Genomic DNA, 21,333 nt, shown 5'->3' on the forward strand with positions numbered 1-21,333 from the left:
AGTAGATTATCATTACAGAACTTCTTGGTCTGCTGCCAGGTAAGTCCAGCTTATTCATGAGCTCTGAATAACTGCTACATCTACAGCAGAGAAAACATTGATTTTATCAAAATGAAATCAAACAGCTCAGTAAGTGACACATCTCTGGAATCAGGAGCAAAAACCTGGTGACAGATTCCTTTTTTACCTTGAGGCATTATATATAACAAGAAAAAAAAAGCAATAAGATCAACACCCGTCACAACTCTTCTTAAAGAGCTAAAAAAAATGGGTTTAAATATTTTTTATCAATAATTTAAATTTCAAGCGATCAACATAACTATTCCGGTATCTAGAGTGGGTGACAGCCCTTATGTTATAATGGCAATGACAGCTGTCACCAAGCTACAATTTGAAGGGGGAAGACATATTTTACATGGGATGAATAGTGCAAAAGCAGATTCAGCCTTGGGCCAAGAGTGGCGCTGTTTTCAGAAAATATATAATTCAGAATCCTAATATGACCGCATTACATAGTGTGACGAAAAGTCATCAAACGATATGACAACCTCTCAATCACACCCCAAAATGTCATCTGTGTGCCATATTCCTGCCACCTGCCAACATACGCCGCTCTTTCCGCCTGAGGTGATGGGGAGTTAAACAGACCCCCAGACATGATTTAGGGCTTCTGCAAAGATTCAGCCCTGCATGGAATCTCTCATCTTAGTCACCGAGCCTTTGATGCGAGTTATTCGGAAAAGGGCATAGATTCTGGCAGACGCGATCTCCTGGCTTGCTATGGGGTTTTGGAAAATGGAAAACCCTCCTACGCAAGCAGCCATGAATACGGATACTGGCTTCCACTTCAAGTGTCATCCAAGAGGAAGAGTTGACCTTAGAAGTTGAGGAGCGGAGAGTTAAAGTGGGAGGTAAATATTTGCCGAAAGCTCTAAGAACCTTGTTGAATTACTGGTCTGTGCCTCCACCTACATGTCACTGCCCGATAAAATAACCGAAATCTACGCAGATTCAGAAAACTGACCAAACACATTAGATAGGTGTTGGTAGAACGCTCAATAAGCCGAATGATTTTTCCACCCGACCCGCAAATACTAGCATTACAAGACGCTTTTTCTCTCCATTGAGAACAAAAGGACCAGGCAGGTTGATATCCATCATCCCAATCCCCGTTTTACCAGTCAACTTTCACTAAGTGAAAAATTGGTCACCACCATATAAATTAGATAACTGGCCAGTCCGATCGAATTCCGACATTAAACAAATCCATGTGACCACTTCAAAAAAAATAAAAATCTGATTAATAAAGCAGCAGGGAATTGAAAGAAAAAAAGTGTGATTTGGGATCTATGTCTCATGTCTCCTTTCTTCCTCCATTACAATGTTACCTAAAAAGAGCTTAAAGGGAAGCGGTCAGCAAGTTTTTGCTATGTAATCGGAGGACAGCAAGCTGTAGGGGTTAAACAATAAAAATCAACTATGTCTCTCTTATCAGGCTGTGTGCTGTTGTTTACTTAAACTAAAGGCTTTATCACCGAGTGTTAAAGGGAACCTGTCACCAGTTTATTGGCATATAAGCTGCGGCCACTACCACGGGGCTCTTATATACAGCATTCTAACATGCTGTATATAAGAGCCAAAGCCACTGTGAGAACATAAACAGTTTATAATAGTTACCTAACAGTCACTCGGTCGGCCAGATGGGCGTCTCCATTCTCCAGTACCGCCTCTTTTGGCCATCTTCGTCCTCCTTCTGACTCCTGTGTGCATGACTCGTCCTACGTCATACACACTCGCTGGTCCTGCGCAGGCGCACTACAATACTTTGATCTGCCCTGCTCAGGGCAGATCAAAGTGTGCCTGCTCAGGACCTGAATGCCGGCAAGTGTGGATGACGTCGGACGCGTCATGCACCGCGGCTAGAGAAGGAGGACGAAGATGGACGAAAGAGGCGGCGCCGGCACCGATGAACGGAGACGCCCATCTGGCCAACCGAGCGACTGTTAGGTAAGAATTATAAAGTGTTTTTTATGTTCTCACAGTGGCCTGGGCTCTTATATACAGCATGTTAGAATACTGTATATAGGAGCCCGGTGGTTGTGGCCGCAGCTTATATGCCAAAAAACTGGTGACAGGTTCCCTTTAACAAAAAAAGACAGTTGCTCGTTGAAATGCTAACGCATGCAAACAATGAATGCAAGAATGTAGATATGCATTACTGTTACAGGAAATCTAGGAAAAATTTTAATATTTAACATACAAAAATGGCCATTTCTCTATCTGCCCAGTAGCCACGTCAAGGCATATCTCATATACTGGGTACATACACTAATGCCGGCGTCACACAGTACGATATATCGGGACGATATGTCAGCGGGGTCACGACTTAAGTGACGCACATCCGGCCTTGTTTGATATATCGTAGCGTGTGACAGCTACGAGCGACGGTTAAGCGACGGTGAACGAGCAAAAATACTCACCTTATCGTTGCTCATTGACACGTCGTTCATTTCCATAATATCGTCCCACCTTCTCTGCGCTGGTTGTTCATCGTACCCGGGGCAGCACACATCGCTCTGTGTGACACCCCGGGAACGATGAACACAGCTTACCTGCGTCCCGCCGGCAATGTGGAAGGAAGGAGGTGGGCGGGATGTTTACGTCCCGCTCATCTCCGCCCCTTCGCTTCTATTGGCCGGCGGCTGTGTGACGTCGCTGTGACGCCGAACGTCCCTCCCCCTTCAGACAGAGGATGTTCGCCGTCCACAGCGAGGTCGTGCGGGAGGTAACTACGTGTGACGGGGGTTAGTGACGCACAAACGACGGGGGCGGGTGCGATCGCTCATGCGATCGCACGATATATCGTCCCGTGTGACGCCAGCATAACACCTTTCTCTGGTTTAAAAGCCTCCTGTGTATGGGCAAGTAGGAACCTGCTACTAGAGAATAAAATCACCTGTGACTAATGGGGGAGGGGTGCACAGTCAGATGGGATGACTCCATAATCTAGACAAAAAACTGGCGGCACTCTCAACATACAGTCTGATACTTAAAAGGGAAATTGTCAGCCAGTTTTTAATATGTAATCTGAGGACAGCATCCTGTAGGGGTTAAAAAAACAAAAATCAACTATGCCTCTCTTATAAGCCTGTGTGCTGTTGTTTACTTAAATTAAAGGCTTTATCACCGAGTGATTATCATTGCTGGACTACAATGTCATGCACACGGCAGTCCAGCACGCCACACCACCTCTGATTGAGAACTCACTGTCAATGTACACTCTCCGGGTGTGAGCAGGACAGGACACTATGCTCTGCTACATGGCTAAATCTAAAAGCTTTGATTATGTCAGAATGGCTGCATCCAATAATCTAAGTGATACATTGTTGGATTCAGAGTCTCTTTGCCTACATCATGCTGCTCTCAGATGAGGTAGCAAAAACCTGCTGACCGATTCCCTTTAACAATGAGACTGATAGCGTTACATTGAACCATTAAGTCGAAAAAGTTGATTCGCATACTTATGGATGCCAAATATCAGGGTTGTAGGAGTCAACCGGACTCGTCACTCTGTTAGGTTCATCAGGTCAGCAAATAGAAACCAAACAAATGATCAGCAGCGCATGTACAAAATAAGGATCCACTGCATCATAGAAGTCTTTTATGGGATGTCTAGTCAGCACCTTGAGACGAAACGTCTATCTATCAGATTGCAAGAGAGCAAAGAACAAATTTGCCTCAAATCTAAAAATGAAAAGTAATCCCAGGTCCTTACGTAAGACAGCAAGATTTTATTTCTTGCTAAAAACGATCTTCACTGTTATGTGAACACAGATTGTTGAGTCCACCATCATAACCTTTTATTTTTCCAGTGCAGAAAAAAAACAAAGAAGAACACACAATTCACAATCTTAATTAAAAATCAAAAGTTTTGCAAATACAGCTTTACCTGTGTGTTATTCTGGCCACAGACTTTAAAAGGAATCTGTCAGCAGGTTTTTGTTATCTCATCTGAGAGCAACTTGATATAGGCAAAGAGAACCTGAATCCAATGATGTATCACTTAGATTAATGGGTGCAGCTGTTCTGACACAATCAGAAATTTTTAGATTTAGTCATGTAGCAGAGCTGAGTGAGCTTTCCTGCCAACACCAGGCTCTAATTAGAGAGTGTGCATAGACAGTGAGGTGTCAATCAGAGGAGGGAGACTGTTGTACTTCTCTGCACCTGAGTTTCTAGCCCTGTAATGATCAGTGTCCTGCTACCAAAACAAACATAGCAAATAAACAAAAGTTCGGATTATGACAAGGCAGGCATACCTGAACATTTTTTGTCAGCCCTTGCAGGTCCTCATGATGCTCTCTTATGTCTCTTATGTTTCTTGTTCAAAGGTGGTGGTTTTTCAGTCTTCCTTACCTTGGCCATGTCCCTGAGTATGGCACACCTTGGTGCTTTTTGATACTCCAGTAACGTTGCAGCTCTAAAATATGGCCAAACTGGTGGCAAATGGCATCTTGGCAGCTTCACGCTTGATTTTCCTCAATTCATGGGCAGATAATTTGCGCCTTTTTTGCCCAACATGCTTCTTGCGACCCTGTTGGCTATTTGCCATGAAACGCTTGAGTGTTCGGTGATCACGCTTCAAAAGTTTGGCAATTTCAAGACTACTGCATCCCTCTGCAAGACATCTCACAATTCTGGACTTATCAGAGCCCGTCAAATCTCTCTTCTGACCCATTTTGCCATAGGAAAGGAAGTTGCCTAATAATTAAGCACACCTTATATAGGGTGTTGATGTCATTACACCCCACCCCTCCTCATTACAGAGATGCACATCACTGATTTACTTAATTGATAGTTGGCTCTCAAGCCTATACAGCTTGAGGTAGGACAACATGTATAAAAAGTATCATGTGATTAAAATACTCATTTGCTTAATAATTCTGCACACAGTGTAATAGTTATATTCTTGTACATTGGAGCAGTATTATAGTAGTTATAGTGTACATGGGGGCCAGTATTATAGTAGTTATATTCTTGTACGTAGGGGGCAGTATTATAGTAGTTATATTCTTGTACATAGGGGGCAGTATTATAGTAGTTATATTCTTGTACGTAGGGGGCAGTATTATAGTAGTTATATTGTTGTACATAGGGGCAGTATTATAGTAGTTATATTCTTGTATATAGGAGCAGTATTATAATAGTTATATTCTCGTACATCGGAGCAGTATTATAGTAGTTATATTCTTGTATATAGGAGCAGTATTATAGTAGTTATATTCTTGTACATAGGGGCAGTATTATAGTAGTTATATTCTTATACATAGGGGGCAGTATTATAGTAGTTATATTCTTGTACATAGGGGCAGTATTATAGTAGTTATATTCTTGTATATAGGAGCAGTATTATAATAGTTATATTCTCGTACATCGGAGCAGTATTATAGTAGTTATATTCTTGTATATAGGAGCAGTATTATAGTAGTTATATTCTTGTACATAGGGGCAGTATTATAGTAGTTATATTCTTATACATAGGGGGCAGTATTATAGTAGTTATATTCTCGTACATCGGAGCAGTATTATAGTAGTTATATTCTTGTATATAGGAACAGTATTATAGTAGCTATATTCTTGTACATAGGGGGCAGTATTATAGTTGTTATACTCTTGTACCTAGGAGCAGTATTATAGTAGTTATATTCTTGTACAAAGGAGCAGTATTATAGTAGTTATATTCTTGTACATAGGAGCAGTATTATAGTAGTTATATTCTTGTACATAGGAGCAGTATTATAGTAGTTATATTCTTGTACAAAGGAGCAGTATTATAGTAGTTATATTCTTGTACATAGGGGCAGTATTATAGTAGATATATTCTTGTACATAGGAGCAGTATTATAGTAGTTATATTCTTGTACATAGGGGCAGTATTAGGGTATGTGCGCACGTTGCTTTTTACCTGCTTTTTACCTGCTTTTTTGCTTCTTTTTCTTCTGCGCTGTTTAATGCCAAAATGGATGTGTTCTTCTATTCAAGCAAAGTCTATGGGAATTTGGGTTTCTTGTTCACACTATGTTGTTCAAAATGCTGCCTTTTTGTGGCAGAACTTTGGTCAAAAACTCAGCTTTGCAGTGCAAAACCCAAATGGCAAAAACAATTGACATGTTGCTTCTTTGAAAAGCTGAGTTTTTGACCAAAGTTCTGCCTCAAAAAGGCAGCATTTTGAACAACATAGTGTGAACAAGAAACCCAAATTCCCATAGACTTTGCTTGAATAGAAGAACACATCCATTTTGGCATTAAACAGCGCAGAAGAAAAAGCAGCAAAAAAGCAGGTAAAAAGCAGGTAAAAAGCAACGTGCGCACATACCCTTATAGTAGATATATTCTTGTACATAGGAGCAGTATTATAGTAGTTATATTCTTGTACATAGGGGCAGTATTATAGTAGTTATATTCTTGTACATAGGGGCAGTATTATAGTAAATATATTCTTGTACATAGGGGCAGTATTATAGTAAATATATTCTTGTACATAGGAGCAGTATTATAGTAGTTATATTCTTGTACATAGAGGGCAGTATTATAGTAGTTATATTCTTGTACATAGAGGGCAATATTATAGTAGTTATATTCTTGTACATAGGAGCAGTATTATAGTAGTTGTATTCTTGTACATAGGGGCAGTATTATAGTAGTTATATTCTTGTACATAGAGGGCAGTATTGTATATTTTCGTATATAGGGGCAGTTTTAGGCTGTGTGCACACGATGCGTTTTTTACCGCGGAAACGCTGCGTTTTGAACCGCAGCGTTTCAGTGGCAAATTGCATGCGTTCAGCTTTCCCAGCAAAGTGTATGGGAAAGCTGAAAAATCAGTGCACATGCTGCGTTTCTTTCCGCAGCGTTTTGGATGCCAAAAATCGGTGCGGAAAGAAAAGCAGCATGTCACTTCTTTTGTGCGTTGTGGCTGCGTTCTCTCCCCCATTGAAATCAATGATGTGGGGTCAGAACGCAGCCACAGCGCATGGACCTGCTTTTTTGTTGCGGTCCGCGGCCTTTGTCGGCACGCCAGAACGCAGGCATTTACCTGGAAGTGAGGTCAAGAGGTTTCCTGTTGACCTCACTTCCTGGCAAAGCCCCCGGTGTCGCCAAAGTGCCCGCCCCGACCCCCGACCCCCCTCCCGAAAATCCAACATGGCCGCGCGCACAGTAGCGCACCGGCCGCCCTGCTCCTATGATTTCTGTCGCATGTGCAATAACACATGCGACAGAAAACTGTTCCCCAGGCCCTGCCCGTTCACCCCAATTCCCCCCGGTGTCATACATACCTGTCCGGTCGCAGCACTGATCCCCCGCGGCCCCCTCCTCCTTCACAGCAGACGCTGGCCGGTCACATGTTCCGAGCAGCTGACAGCCAGCACTGTGTTCAGTGTGAGCTGTGCTGGCTGCTCGGCAGTCTGCAGCTGTGACCCGGGGAGAGTGGGTGCAGATTTTTGCACCCACTCTCCTCAAATGGAGGGTCTGCCCTCCTAGAAAATGGGGGATACGTTCCCTGAACGTGCCCCCATATTCTAGAAGGTCCAGAGGCGACGTGGGACATCCATATGGATTTCTGCGGACCCATTTTTTTTTATTAAATTGGAGAACAAGGGAATGATTTGGGGAGTGTTTTTTCTAATAAAACATTTTTTGTTGTCTTTTTTTGCTTTTGTTTACTGTCAATTAGTTATGTCGGGTGTCTGATAGACGCCGTGACATCACTAATTGCTGGGCTTGATGCCAGGTGACATTACACATCTGGTATCAACCCCATTTATTACCCCGTTAGCCAACGCACCAGGGCGCGGGATGAGTTGGGGCGAAGCGCCAGGATTGGCGCATCTAATGGATGCGCCACTTCTGGGGCGGCTGCGGCCTGCTATTTTTAGGCTGGGAAGAGTCCAATAACCATGGCTCTTCCCACCCTGAGAATACCAGACCCCAGCTGTCAGCTTCACCTTGGCTGGTGATCTAATTTGGGGGGACCCCATGTTATTTTTTTTTTTATTCTTTATTTATAAATAAAAAAAAAAACATGGGGAGCCCTCCAAATTGATCACCAGCCAAGATGAAGCTGCCAGCTGTGGTTTGCAGGCTACAGCTGTCTGCTTTACCCTGACTGGCTATCAAAAATAGGGGGGACCCCACGCCATTTTTTTCATTTTTTTTTTTTTTTTTTTTATTGGATAAATACTAAGCTAGGCACCCTTTAGTGCCACATGAAAGGTACTAAAGGTGCCAGCTTAGAATATGCTGGCGGGGGTAGGACGTTCTATATATTTGACATCCCTTCATCCATTGACGCTTTTTAGGCTGTGTGCCCACAATCAGGGTTTGCAGCGTTATGGGCGCTGAGTGTTTTCCCTGCGTCCATAACGCTGCGTTGTGCAGTAGAAGCACAGTGGAAGGATTTTTGGAGATCCCATGCCCACTGTGCTTCTTTTCTCCGCAGCATAAACTGACCGGTAGCGTGGCTTCCCGAGCCTCAGCATGTCAATTTATGCTGCGGAGACGAGTGTTCTCTGCAGTTAGTATAGAGCTCCACAGCAGCCTGAACCCAAATCGTGGGCATGGGCAGCTGCAGGAAGGCTGACACTGTGTACTAGACGCCGTGTCGCTGGATCATGGCCACATAGCCTTAGGCCCCTTTCACACGTCAGTGATTCTGGGACGTTTGTGCTTTTTTTTAAACGTACCAGAATCACTGACATACGCAGACCCATTATAATAAATGGGTCTGCTCACACATCAGTGATTTTTCACTGCACGTGTCTCCATGCGGCGTACCCGCGTGTGCGTGATTGCCGCACGGAGACATGTCCATTTTTTTCTGGCATCACTGATGTCCCACGGACCACGCAGTGGTGTGATCCGTGAAACACGTGCCAGAAAAAAACGTGCTTTTAAAATAAAAAACATTTTAACTCACCCGGCTCCAGCGATGTCCTCTGCAGCCCGTCCTCCCTGTTCCTTCTGTGCCGGCTCATTATTGTCGCGCATATTCATGATGCACGACACAGCCAACCCGGAACCAGCTGCTGCGGGGGTCAGTGCCGGCCGGATGCTGCACCGCGGGAGCGATCAGCACCATGGAGAGCGGGAGCGGGCGCAGGTGAGTTAATCTCTAAGTGCAATCACGGGCCACGGAGAACGGAGCCCGGATTGCACTTAGACAACCCACGTGTGCCGTGATTCACGGCACACGGAGGGACATGTGCGTGTTTTACACGCCAGTGAAAAACGTCAGTGTTTTCACTGACGTGTGAAACGGGCCTAAAAGTGAGAATATTGTTGCTACAGCAACATTTTGGGTGAAGTAGCTGTGGATTCAAAATGCTTAATATACTCCTGAATAAAATCCTTGATGGGTGCAGATTCCAAAATGGGGTCACTTGTGGGGGTTTTCTGACGTATAGGTACCTAAGGGGCTTGGTGCGCGAAGTTTATTTCAACTTTTCCAAAATTCAAATGGTGCTCCTTCCATTCCAAGCCCTCCCATTTATCCAAACAGAATGTGGAGAAGGAAATGACATCACAGGTTTTTTTTTCCAAAGGTCTGTGTTCAACCAACTTTATTATCACTGACAAGTCTTAAAAAACGCACCTAAAAAAACGCATGAAAAACGCATGAAAAACGCATGAAAAACGCATGAAAAACGCATGAAAAACGCATGCGTTTTCGATGCTTTGTTTCTCAAAAAGCATTGTTTACAATTCTCCCCTCTGCCAGAGGGTGCGTTTTTTTCCGCGCGGAAAAAAAAGCAACGTGTGCACATACCCTTAGAAGTGTTATATTTTCCCAGCTGTGTTATATCAGATATTTAGCTTGGGTTGGAATTTTAAGACTTCCAATAAGTGTTTTTTTTTATATAAATCTATATGTTTGAAATTATCCAACTATGCCAGACCCTATATATAGCGTAAGTATATTTCCTTTATAAACATGTGCAATTTCCCAGCGACATAGCTAAGTTATGACAGAATTCCTATAGACTTTCCGTAACGCGCGTCGGTGCAGCGATCGACAGCTGATATCAATCTCCTTCGCTTGACACCATTTTGTCAGTGATTTGCAAAATCAAGCGGTGAGATAATATACACGTGTAATCTCGCGCTCACATTCTCCTGTGTGTAAAGTAATTTCCCCCCCTCTTTTTTTTTTTTCTTCTTCTTCTGCAGATTCTTTAAAATCAGAACCATCTTGAGCGGTTGTCAGGGCCGGCATTTTTCACCTATGAATATTCCATAGTGAATGTCCTGCTTTCGGAGCGAGGAGAGGGGAGAGCACATGTTATTCATTGAAAAATAATGAGCACAGTGCCTGCAAGTCATAAAACTGTCACCCGGTCGCTCTGATCTCTGTGTTAATGCCGAATAAAAACCTTCTGGGATGGGACGGCTCGGCGAGCTGACAGATTTTCACCTTTGTGAAGCCGGTGGGGGTGATGGAACGGAACACCGAGGACTCTATGAATGTATAACCCGTTGCAAGCCGTCATGTTACAAATAAGACAGTTAAAGGGGAGGTCTATTACTGGGGAGTCCACAGTGGCCATGAAAGGGTTCAATTTGGCTCTCTAGAAAGTTGGTGATACATCTATGGTCCCTGGTGGTCAAGTGGGACGTGATCCAATGATGAAATGTCGATGCTGGTCCTGGGCATTGAGACGTGGATTTTTCGTAATCTTTGGAATGAGATAGAATCATTCGAGACCTTTTTGATGGCATTACCATCCCCCCATTCCCACTCAATATCACGGTTACAGAAAAGTGCTCAAGTTATGGTTATTCGACCCAATTAACAACCAGTTAAAGGGGAGGTCTATTACTGGGGAGTCCACAACAGCCATAAAAGGGTTCAATTTGGCTCTCTAGGAAGTGGGTGATACATCTATGGTTCCTGGTGGTCAAGTGGGACGTGATCCAATGATGAAATATGGATGTTGGTTCTGGGCATTGAGGCGCAGATTTTTCGTCATCTCTGGAATTAGATAGAATATTTCTAGACCTTTTGGATGATATCACCATCTCCACCTCCCCCTCCCCACTCAACCTTACGGTCACAGAAAAGCGCTAAGGTTTTGGCTACTCGACCCGATTAAGAGCCGGTTAAAAAGGGAGGTCTATTAGTGGGGAGTGCACAGTGGCCATGAAAGGGTTCAAGTTGGCTCTCTAGGAAGTGGGTGATTCATCTATGGTCCCTGGTGATCAAGTGGGATGTGATCCAATGATGAAATATGGATGTTGGTTCTGGGCATTGAGGCGCAGATTTTTCGTCATCTCTGGAATGAGCTAGAATATTTCTAGACCTTTTAGATGACATTACCATCCCCCCCCTCTCCACTCAACCTCACAGAAGAGTAAAAAAGAGCTAAAGTTATGGTTACTCAACCCAATTAAAAACCAGTTAAAGGGGAGGTCTATTACTGGGGAGTGCACAACGGCCATAAAAGGGTTCAATTTTGCTCTCTAGGAAGTGGGTGATACATCTATGGTTCCTGGTGGTCAAGTGGGACGTGATCCAATGATGAAATATGGATGTTGGTTCTGGGCATTGAGGCACAGATTTATCTTTATCTCTGGAATGAGCTAGAATCTTTCTAGACCTTTTGGATGACATTAGCATCCTCTCCCCTCTTCTTCCCACTCAACCTCACAGACACAGAAAAGTGCTAAAGTTATGGTTACTCGACTCAGTTAAGAGCCAGTTAAAGGGGAGGTCTATTATTGATGAGTCCTCAGAAATCATTAATATCCACAGTGGCAATGAAAGGGTTCAAGTTTGCTCTCTAGGAAGTGGGTGATACATCTATAGTCCCTGGTGGTCAAGTGGGAAGTGATACAATGATGAAATGTCGATGGTAGTCCTGGACATAGGGGCGTGGATTTTTCGTCATCTCTGGAATGAGCTAGAATCTTTCTATACCTTTTGGAGGACATTACCATCCCCTCCCCTCCCCACTCAACCTCACGGACACAGACAACTGCTGAAGTTATGTTTACTCGACCTAGTTAAGAGCCAGTTAAATAATAATAATAATATTTATTCATTTGTATAGCGCTATTAATTCCACAGTGCTTTACATACATTGGCGATAAGAGGTCTATTACTGGGGAGTCCACAGTGGCCATGAAAGGGTTCAAGTTTGCTCTCTAGGAAGTGGGTGATACATCTATGGGCCCTGGTGGTCAAGTGGGAAGTGATACAATGATGAAATGTCGATGGTAGTCCTGGACATAGGGGCGTGGATTTTTCGTCATCTCTGGAATGAGCTAGAATCTTTCTATACCTTTTGGAGGACATTACCATCCCCTCCCCTCCCCACTCAACCTCACGGACACAGACAACTGCTGAAGTTATGTTTACTCGACCTAGTTAAGAGCCAGTTAAATAATAATAATAATATTTATTCATTTGTATAGCGCTATTAATTCCACAGTGCTTTACATACATTGGCGATAAGAGGTCTATTACTGGGGAGTCCACAGTGGCCATGAAAGGGTTCAAGTTTGCTCTCTAGGAAGTGGGTGATACATCTATGGGCCCTGGTGGTCAAGCGGGACGTGATCCAATGATGAAATGTGGATGCTGGATCTGGGCATTGGGGCGTGGATTTTTCTTCCATCTCTGGAATGAGCTAGAATCTTTCTAGACCTTTTGGATGGCACTCCCCCCACCCCTAATGGTCACAGAAATTTATGGCTACTCAACCAGATTTCAAAACATCGTCAAGTTCTTGCAAAATCCTGCAAAGTTAAATCACGTCAGCCTCCGAGCCCCATTTGTTTAGTTTTAAAAACATCTGGCAGGCAGTAGGTGCCTATGAGAAGGGGGACGGGGGTTTTTTTGCAGAAAAGGTAAAAAAGCTTGTTCGAGTGCCAATTAATTCCAGGAGAATAAGCTCAGCCGATCTGCCCAGGAATATGTGTTCATACAGTGGCGGCACGGGTGGGGGGGAAGGAACGCGTGCGTGTGTGTTTGTGTGTGTTCGGGAATGCTAACCCTATAATTCTTACCACCATGTGGAAGCGGTGAGGCCGGGGGCAGTGAGGTAATGTAGACCACTGACGGAGATCTGTAAATACCACAAAATGTCTGGTTGCCAAAATTAGGAGTGTGCCACCCACCCACGGTCAACAAAGATACTCCAGCAGCATTGGGCCCGTTCCATTATTACAGGCTTAGTTAGTAAAGCGTGCGTGTCACCGCGCCACACCAAGTGCCCTTTCGAACTGCAAGTGCTGAAATACAGTATATTGGGTACAGATATATACTGAAGAATTCCTTTAATCTGTAATTAACAGGACAGGTCAGTAATTTCTGTATATTGTCTGGTGTTCATAGGAACCCAAACTTACGAATTTCAATATAGAAGGGAATAGAATGGCCCAAAAACCAATGCAGAATTGATTCCATAGCTTTCAAACCCACCACCACGTGATAATCCGGGAGATGTGCCTTCACGATAACGACCGTAGCAAAAAAAAAAACAAAACACAGTGCTGTGGAATCGGAGTCGGAATTGTGGAGTCGTTGTCAGTGTCCATTTTGGAGAAGTTGGAGGTATAAAATGGATCGACTCCGAGGCCTAAAATATGTAATAAATTGGGTACAGCGGATCAAAGCAGTATGTGCTGAATGTTTTTTTTCCATAAGAACTTGGGAAACTTATGAAATGTCCTATAAATGTCTGTCCTATTCCTGAGGAATGAGGATTTAGGTTTTTAGTTGAGATAAATCTGTGCTGCACTTTATGTACATGCTCAGTAGCGAAGCTTCTCCTCTACAGATCGGAGTTGGAGTCCGGGACGAGTTGGAGGCTTGGGCTAATCGACTTTACAGCCATGATTACAGATCTCAGGATACCAAGACCAACAGGTAGCCAAAAAATGGACCTGGATGGAAAGTTTGCAACTTGCTTGTCCAATATGTGGTATCTAGGGAATACTGCGGATAAAGAAGCACAATAGGGTCTTACCCAAAAGGCATGAAGAGCTGCTGCACAGTCCACGAGCCTTTGGGCTGAAGGCAGTAAACTGAAACCAAGGGGAAAAAAGTAGATAGATCAGTGCTGCTGTAGATAAAAGAATCCAAGTCGTAGATTATTGGAAAGGTGCATTTCGACATGAAACCCCACTTCTTCCACAGGAAAAGCCACCAGCTAATCTCAGGAAGACAACCTCAATGTGCATGTTGGCTGACCAGCCAATGAGCTCCTCACCACAGGACAAAGTCTGCCAACCCTAAGCAGTCAGCTGCTATGGCCACCAGAAGCCACATTTGGTTGTACAAATTTCACCACAGGTTCAAGTCTGTCAAGTCCAAGCGGGTCAGCTTTTATGGCTACCAGAAGCCACCTTTGGCTGTACAAATTTCACCACAGGTCCAAGTCTGCCAACCCAAAGCAGTCAATTGTAATGGCCACCAGAAGCCACATTTGGCTGTACAAATTTCACAACAGGTCCAAGTCTGCCAACCCCAAGCTGTCAGCTGTTATGGCCACCAAAAGCCACGTTTGGCTATACAAATTTCACCATAGGTCCCAAGTCTGTCAACTCCATGCAGTCAGCTGTTATGGCCAGCAGAAGCCACATTTGCCTATACAAATTAATGGCTATCCATACGATACATGGATGCACCAAATCTTTCTACGGACTCGTGGGGGGCTCCCATATCATGTCCATATTAATAAGTAGAGTAAATGTAGGGGATCGACTTCTCAAAGAAAATGGTGGCAGATCTCTAGGTAATGCGACCAGTGCCTGCTCTCTGGAGACCGGACGGGTCGCTGTCTTTTGTGTAGCAGCCTGTTGAAATGTGGTCATTGAAGCGGACCCTTGTGGCAGAACCATAGTGGATAAAATCAAGGATCGTAAGAAAAATAAAGCGATTGGGAGAGGATTACGGTACTTCCAACTGATTTTTGGGATCAGACTGTAAGCTCCTGTGCATTTCTGACCATTTTAAGTATAGGGCAATCCATGAATGAGTTATAAGGTGACCTGTACAGAAACACTTCTGTGAACAATTTTGGGTACAGGCACATGTGAAAAGAGTTAGGGAGAGTATTGACCTGGACTCCCTAAGGATCATATGCAAATAAAGCCAGGAGAGGGGGCTCCTGGGAAACGCTATTTACATATCAAGAATCTTAGCTTAGGTAAGGAGGAATGCTCAGGAACTGCGAGGGGTCTCCTGCAGACCGCCAGGGCTATTTTAGCACATAGAGGATGACGAATTACGTGGTGTCAGGCATGATGAATCCTCCGTAATGAGTTCCTGCTGTGGGCTCGGGACTGTCCATCAGTGTCTTCCTGCAAAAATGGGAAGCTGAAGAGCTGGGGAGCAGATGCTGCGTGTCTGTCCGGACCCCCTGCCCCCCAACCCATTCCCCAGACACACATTTTTAATTTAGACATTCCGATAAATCGAAAAGCAGATAAAGAGTTAAATCCTAAAGCCACAATAATGCAACATGGCGGTACTAATAAAGGGAGCAATTTGGGTAAAAGATGTCCATAATGGAAACGCCATTGTTAAAGGAGAAGTCCATTGTGTCACCATCGTAGGAGACATTACGAACGGGGCGTTGGCACCAATTCCCACAGATCCGAAGCCGCACGAGGGGTTAACCAGATATGGATCTGGCTCCAAGCACAGGAGAGGAGAGGTGACCGCGCTCCACAGACACGTGTTTATTTTTGCTTTTCTACGTCTCAATTTTTGGTTAGTTTCAGTGATGGAGACCACCTGGCACAGTTTACTAACTCCGAACAATATCTCAATAAACAACATTCGCTCCTTTCAAGATGCTCCATCCTCGGGAGCAAATTAATTCATATTTTCATAACGCAGATATTGCCGGCAGGGAAGACGAAAAAGGTTTCCCAGAGAATAATACTCACAGATGTCAACCGAGAGAGACGACATTACCATTTACCATTCCAATAGGACTCCGAACCATTGTTTGCATCACATTACTGATCCTGTATTATACTCCAGAGCTGCACTCACTATTCTGCTGGTGCAGTCACTGTGTACATACATTACATTACTTATCCTGCACTGATCCTGAGTTACATCCTGTATTATACTCCAGAGCTGCACTCACTATTCTGCTGGTGCAGTCACTGTGTACATACATTACATTACTTATCCTGTACTGATCCTGAGTTACACCCTGTATTATACTCCAGAGCTGCACTCACTATTCTGCTGGTAGAGTCACTGTGTACACACATTACATTACTTATCCTGTACTGATCCTGAGTTACACCCTGTATTATACTCCAGAGCTGCACTCACTATTCTGCTGGTAGAGTCACTGTGTACATACAGTTGTACTCAAAAGTTTACATACCCAGGCAGATTTCTTGCTTTCTTGGCTCTTTTTCAGAGAATAACTGATAGCACAAAATCTTTTTTTCCGCCCATGGTTAGTGGTTGGGTGAAGCCATTTATTGTCAAACTACTGTTTTCTCTTTCATAATGACAACCAAAAACATTCAAGTGACCCTGTTAAAAAGTTCACATACCCTGGTGGTTTTGGCCTAATAACATGCACAGAAGATGACACGAATGGGTTTGAATGGCTAATAAAGGTAACATCCTCACCTGTGACCTGTTTGCTTGTAATCAGTGTGTGCATAAAAGCTGAGTGAGTTTCTGGGATCCAGACACTTGCATCTTTCATCCAGTCACTGACGTTTCTGGATTGTGAGTCATGGGTAAAGTAAAAGAATTGTCAATGGATCTACGGGAAAAGATAGTTGAACTGTATAAAACAGGAAAGGGATACAAAAAGATATCCGAGGAATTGATGATGCCAGTCAGCAGTGTTTAAACTGTGATTAACAAATGGAAAATCAGGGGCTCTGTAAAATCCAAACCATGATCAGGTAAACCAACGAACATTTAAGCCATAACTGCCAGGAAAATGGTTTGGGATGCAAAGAAAAACCCACAAATATCATCAGATGAAATACAGGACTCAATGAAAACTACCGGTGTGGCTGTCTCAAGATGCAAAATACACAGCACTTGAAGAAAAATGGGCTGCATGGTCGAGTCGCCAGAAGAAAGCTGTTATAGCGCAAAATGCCACACAGTATCTCGCCTACAATACGCCAAACAGCACAGAGACAAGCCTCCAAACTTATGGAACAGGGTAATTTGGAGTGATGAGACCAAAATCAAACTTTTTGGCCACAAACCATAAACGTTACATTTGGAGAGGTGTCAAGAAGGCCTTTGATGACCGGTACACCTTTCCTACTGTAAAGCATGGAGGTGGACCACTGGTGATGTGGGGATATGTGAGCTACAAAGGCTCAGGAAACTTGGTCAAAGTTGAAGGAAAGATGAATGCAGCACGTTATCAGCAAATACTGGAGGCAAATTTGCACTCATCAGCCCGGAGGGTGCGCATGGGACGTACGTTTACGTTCCAACATGACAACGATCAAAAATACAAGGCCAAATGACCTGTCATTGCCTATAGGAGAACAAAGTGAAGGTTCTGGAGTGGCCATTTCAGTCTCCTGACCTCAATATCATTGAGCCACTTTGGGGAGAACTCAAGTGCGCAGTTCATGCAAGAAAGCCCAGGAATTTACAGGGACTGATGTTTTTTTACCAAGAAGAATGGGCAGCTTTACCATCTGAGAAAATAAACAGCCTCATCCACAACTACCACAAAAGACTTTAAGCTGTCATTGATGTTAGAGGGGGCAATGCACGGTTTTAGGAGCTGGGGTATGTTAACTTTTGATCAGAGTCATTTGAATGTTTTTGGTTGTCATTCTGATTTAAAAAGGGAAAATACACTAGTTTGACAATAAATGGCTTCACCCAACCACTAAAAAAAGATTGTGTGTTATCATTCATATTCTCTAAAAAAAAAGGCCAAGAAAGAAAAAAAATCTGCCGGGGTATGTAAACTTTTGAGAACAACTGTATGTACAACTTTGTGATAATTACAATGGAAGGAAACTGGGACCAAATCATTACATAACATACCGGCCAAACAGCCGAAAATAGACAATATCATGTAAAAAGTAATCAGGAAAAATATAGTTATTGCTTTTTTCCACAATTATATACAACTCAGGGTAATTTTACTGAAGAGACAAAAAAGGATAATGTCAAGAATAGCGATGGGCGGACCCGCAGATTACTGGGAATTGATTCCGGTTATCTAGCCGGATGTTGGACCCCATATAAGTCTACGGGCACCAGAATCCAGCGATTAAAAGTGGTGGTAGAAAAGACAGGGGGAATAGGACCAACTGACCTGTAGTTACAGAGTACGGCACGGATGTAACTGCTCCCGAGACGGCTCATTCACTTCCGGGGCCTCGCATTTATATTCATGCATATGCACTGCTTTCCTTGTCCACAGTTATCTGTGATTGGTTACAGTCAAATATGCCCCCCCCCCACCCTGAATGTCAGCGTGTCAGCTAACTGCTTCCAATCACAGATGTTATATACGTCTGTTGCGGTATAAAATTAAAGAAATAAAATATTTGGTGTAGGGTCCCCCCATATTATGATACCCAGCACAGATAAAGCCTACGGCTACAGGCTGCAGCCCCCAGCCATGCGCTTATCTTGGCTGTGTATCAAAATAAGGGAATCCGCATGTAGCTTTAAAAAAAATAAATAAAATATATATTTAAATAAATAATAAAATAAAAACTGCATGTGCTCCCCCCCCATTTTAATTCTCATGGCTGGGTAAGTCCGACAGATCGGGGCTGGTATTGTTTGGCTGGGGAGACCCATGATTACTGGACCAGCCTAAAAATAACAGGTTGTAGCAACCCAGAATTGCTGCATCTAGTAGGTATAAGTCCCTGTACTTTATCCAACTCTTCCTGATTGTCCTGATACGGTGGCAATTTGGGGGTTAATCACTGCTCACAGATGCCACTAAGCTCTATATTAGTGATTTGGAGGGTCTCTGAGACCCCCCCATTGCTAATCTGAAACTGAAAGTAAATAAAGACAAACACTGAAAAATCCATTATTTGAAATAGAATACAAAAAAACCCCACTGTCTTTCACCACTTTATTAACCCCAAAAACACCCCTGCAGGTCTGACGTCATCCACATGAGGTCCCTCGACGATTCCACCTCTGCTAAATCTGAATTCACAGCAAGCGCCATAGAACATCACTGCCCACTGTGAGCTTCGGGCAGAGACTGAGTGAGCCACACGGTGAGCAGTGACGTGACTCAGGTGATTTGCGGTCACAGCTGGAGGTTCCCACAGCCCTCCACCTGTGACCGCAGGTAACCTGACCTCCACCCATTACCCATTACTAGTCAGTAAAACGAAATGATCAAAACACTTGTTGTATGTTTACATTTAATGCAGCCTATAGATTGAATACACAAAAAAGAGGCGCCGTTCAGGACGGGCCACTAACCATCCCGTATGAACAACGTAATCCGGTGTCAGTACCAAAACACTTGGAAATGGGGTAAGAGCCTAAAGGGTCATTATGTTTTTGTGGGTTTTTATACTTTTTGCTGGGGTTTTTCCCCCCGCAAGCTCCAACCATCGCAGAATGGAAACTGTTAGAAATGGCTTTGGAATTCAAGGTGAATTTTCCATAGTAAGATGAAGAATGCGAATGTCATCAGTCAGTAATTTGGAGCATGTAACTAATCTATGGCAGCCCCTGGAGTCGCCTTTTTAGTGCCTTGTGACAAGCCAGGTGAAAGGAAATGGGCTCCGAGAAGGCAAAAAAGATCTTGAGAAATGGCAGAATGCGCCACACTAAAAGCCGCACAATGACAGGTCTGTTCTCTAGGACTCGTCCAGTCAATATCAGGACGTAGCAAGACAAATATGGCCGCTGGGAAGAAGGGGGGTGGCAGATTTTACCGGGGAACATAGATTAGGCACGTAAAGCACACAGGAGACAGGACATCCTTCTTGGTGACAAGCAGGTTGCTGGATTTCTAGGTGGGACTGCTGATGAATGGCTGGAGCGTATTCACAGGTCACACATTTTGGTATTCTACAGCTATGATCTATGGCTATGCTCGCCTCTGCTGCTCGGCCTTTCTGGATATGCTTATTTAACAGTCAGGGGTTTCCCTGAGAACAGGGTCATTTGTCTTCAGACGCTGGTTAGCAGATCCGTGCCAGGTCTACAGGTGACACTGGCTTTTCAGCTGTCAGTCTCCAGCTGGAAATAAACTGCGCAGAAATAGAAACTCAATTTTAACTTTTTTGTTTTACTTCTAGACACAGATCCCAAGAAAAATTTAAATAATAGTGAGGGTTAATACACGTAAGTTATAAAAAAAAAAAAAAGCCCATATAACCGTATGGAGGACTATGTGGGGCCCATTATTCTGTATGGAGGCTTATGTGGGGTCACTATTCTGTATGGAGGACTATGTGGGGTCCATTATTCTGTATGGAGGGCTATGTGGGGTCCATTATTCTGTATGGAGGACTATGTGGGGTCATTATTCTGTATGGAGGACTATGTGGGGTCCATTATTCTGTATGGAGGGCTATGTGGGGCTCATTATACTGTATGGAGGACTATGTGGGGTCCACTATTCTGTATGGAGGACTATGTGGGGCCCATTATTCTGTATGGAGGACTATGTGGGGTCATTATTCTGTATGGAGGACTATGTGGGGCCCATTATACTGTATGGAGGACTATGTGGGGTCCATTATTCTGTATGGAGGGCTATGTGGGGCTCATTATACTGTATGGAGGACTATGTGGAGTCCACTATTCTGTATGGAGGACTATGTGGGGTCATTATTCTGTATGGAGGACTATGTGGGGCCCATTATACTGTATGGAGGATTATGTGGGGCCCATTATTCTGTATGGAGGACTATGTGGGGTCCATTATTCTGTATGGAGGATTATGTGGGGCCCATTATACTGTATGGAGGATTATGTGGGGCCCATTATTCTGTATGGAGGACTATGTGGGGCGCATTATTCTGTATGGAGGGCGATGTGGGGCCCATTATACTGTATGGAGGATTATGTGGGGTCATTATTCTGTATGGAGGACTATGTGGGGCCCATTATACTGTATGGAGGATTATGTGGGGCCCATTATTCTGTATGCAGGACTATGTGGGGCCATTATTCTGTGTGGAGGACTATATGGGGCCCATTATTTTGTATGGAAGACTATGTGGGGCCCATTATTCTGTATGGAGGACTATGTGGGGCCCATTAGTCTGTATGGAGGACTATGTGGGACCCATTATTCTGTATGGAGGGCTATGTGG

General features: G+C 43.8%; 1 protein-coding gene across 1 annotated transcript in view; it reads right to left on the bottom strand.

Annotated features, from left to right (window-relative positions):
* Window positions 1–21,333, bottom strand: part of STX8 (syntaxin 8) — a 273,887-nt gene that overhangs the window by 153,093 nt on the left and 99,461 nt on the right. The window lies entirely within an intron of this gene.

This window comes from Anomaloglossus baeobatrachus, chromosome 5 (assembly GCF_048569485.1).
Source record: "Anomaloglossus baeobatrachus isolate aAnoBae1 chromosome 5, aAnoBae1.hap1, whole genome shotgun sequence".
NCBI lineage: Eukaryota > Metazoa > Chordata > Amphibia > Anura > Aromobatidae > Anomaloglossus > Anomaloglossus baeobatrachus.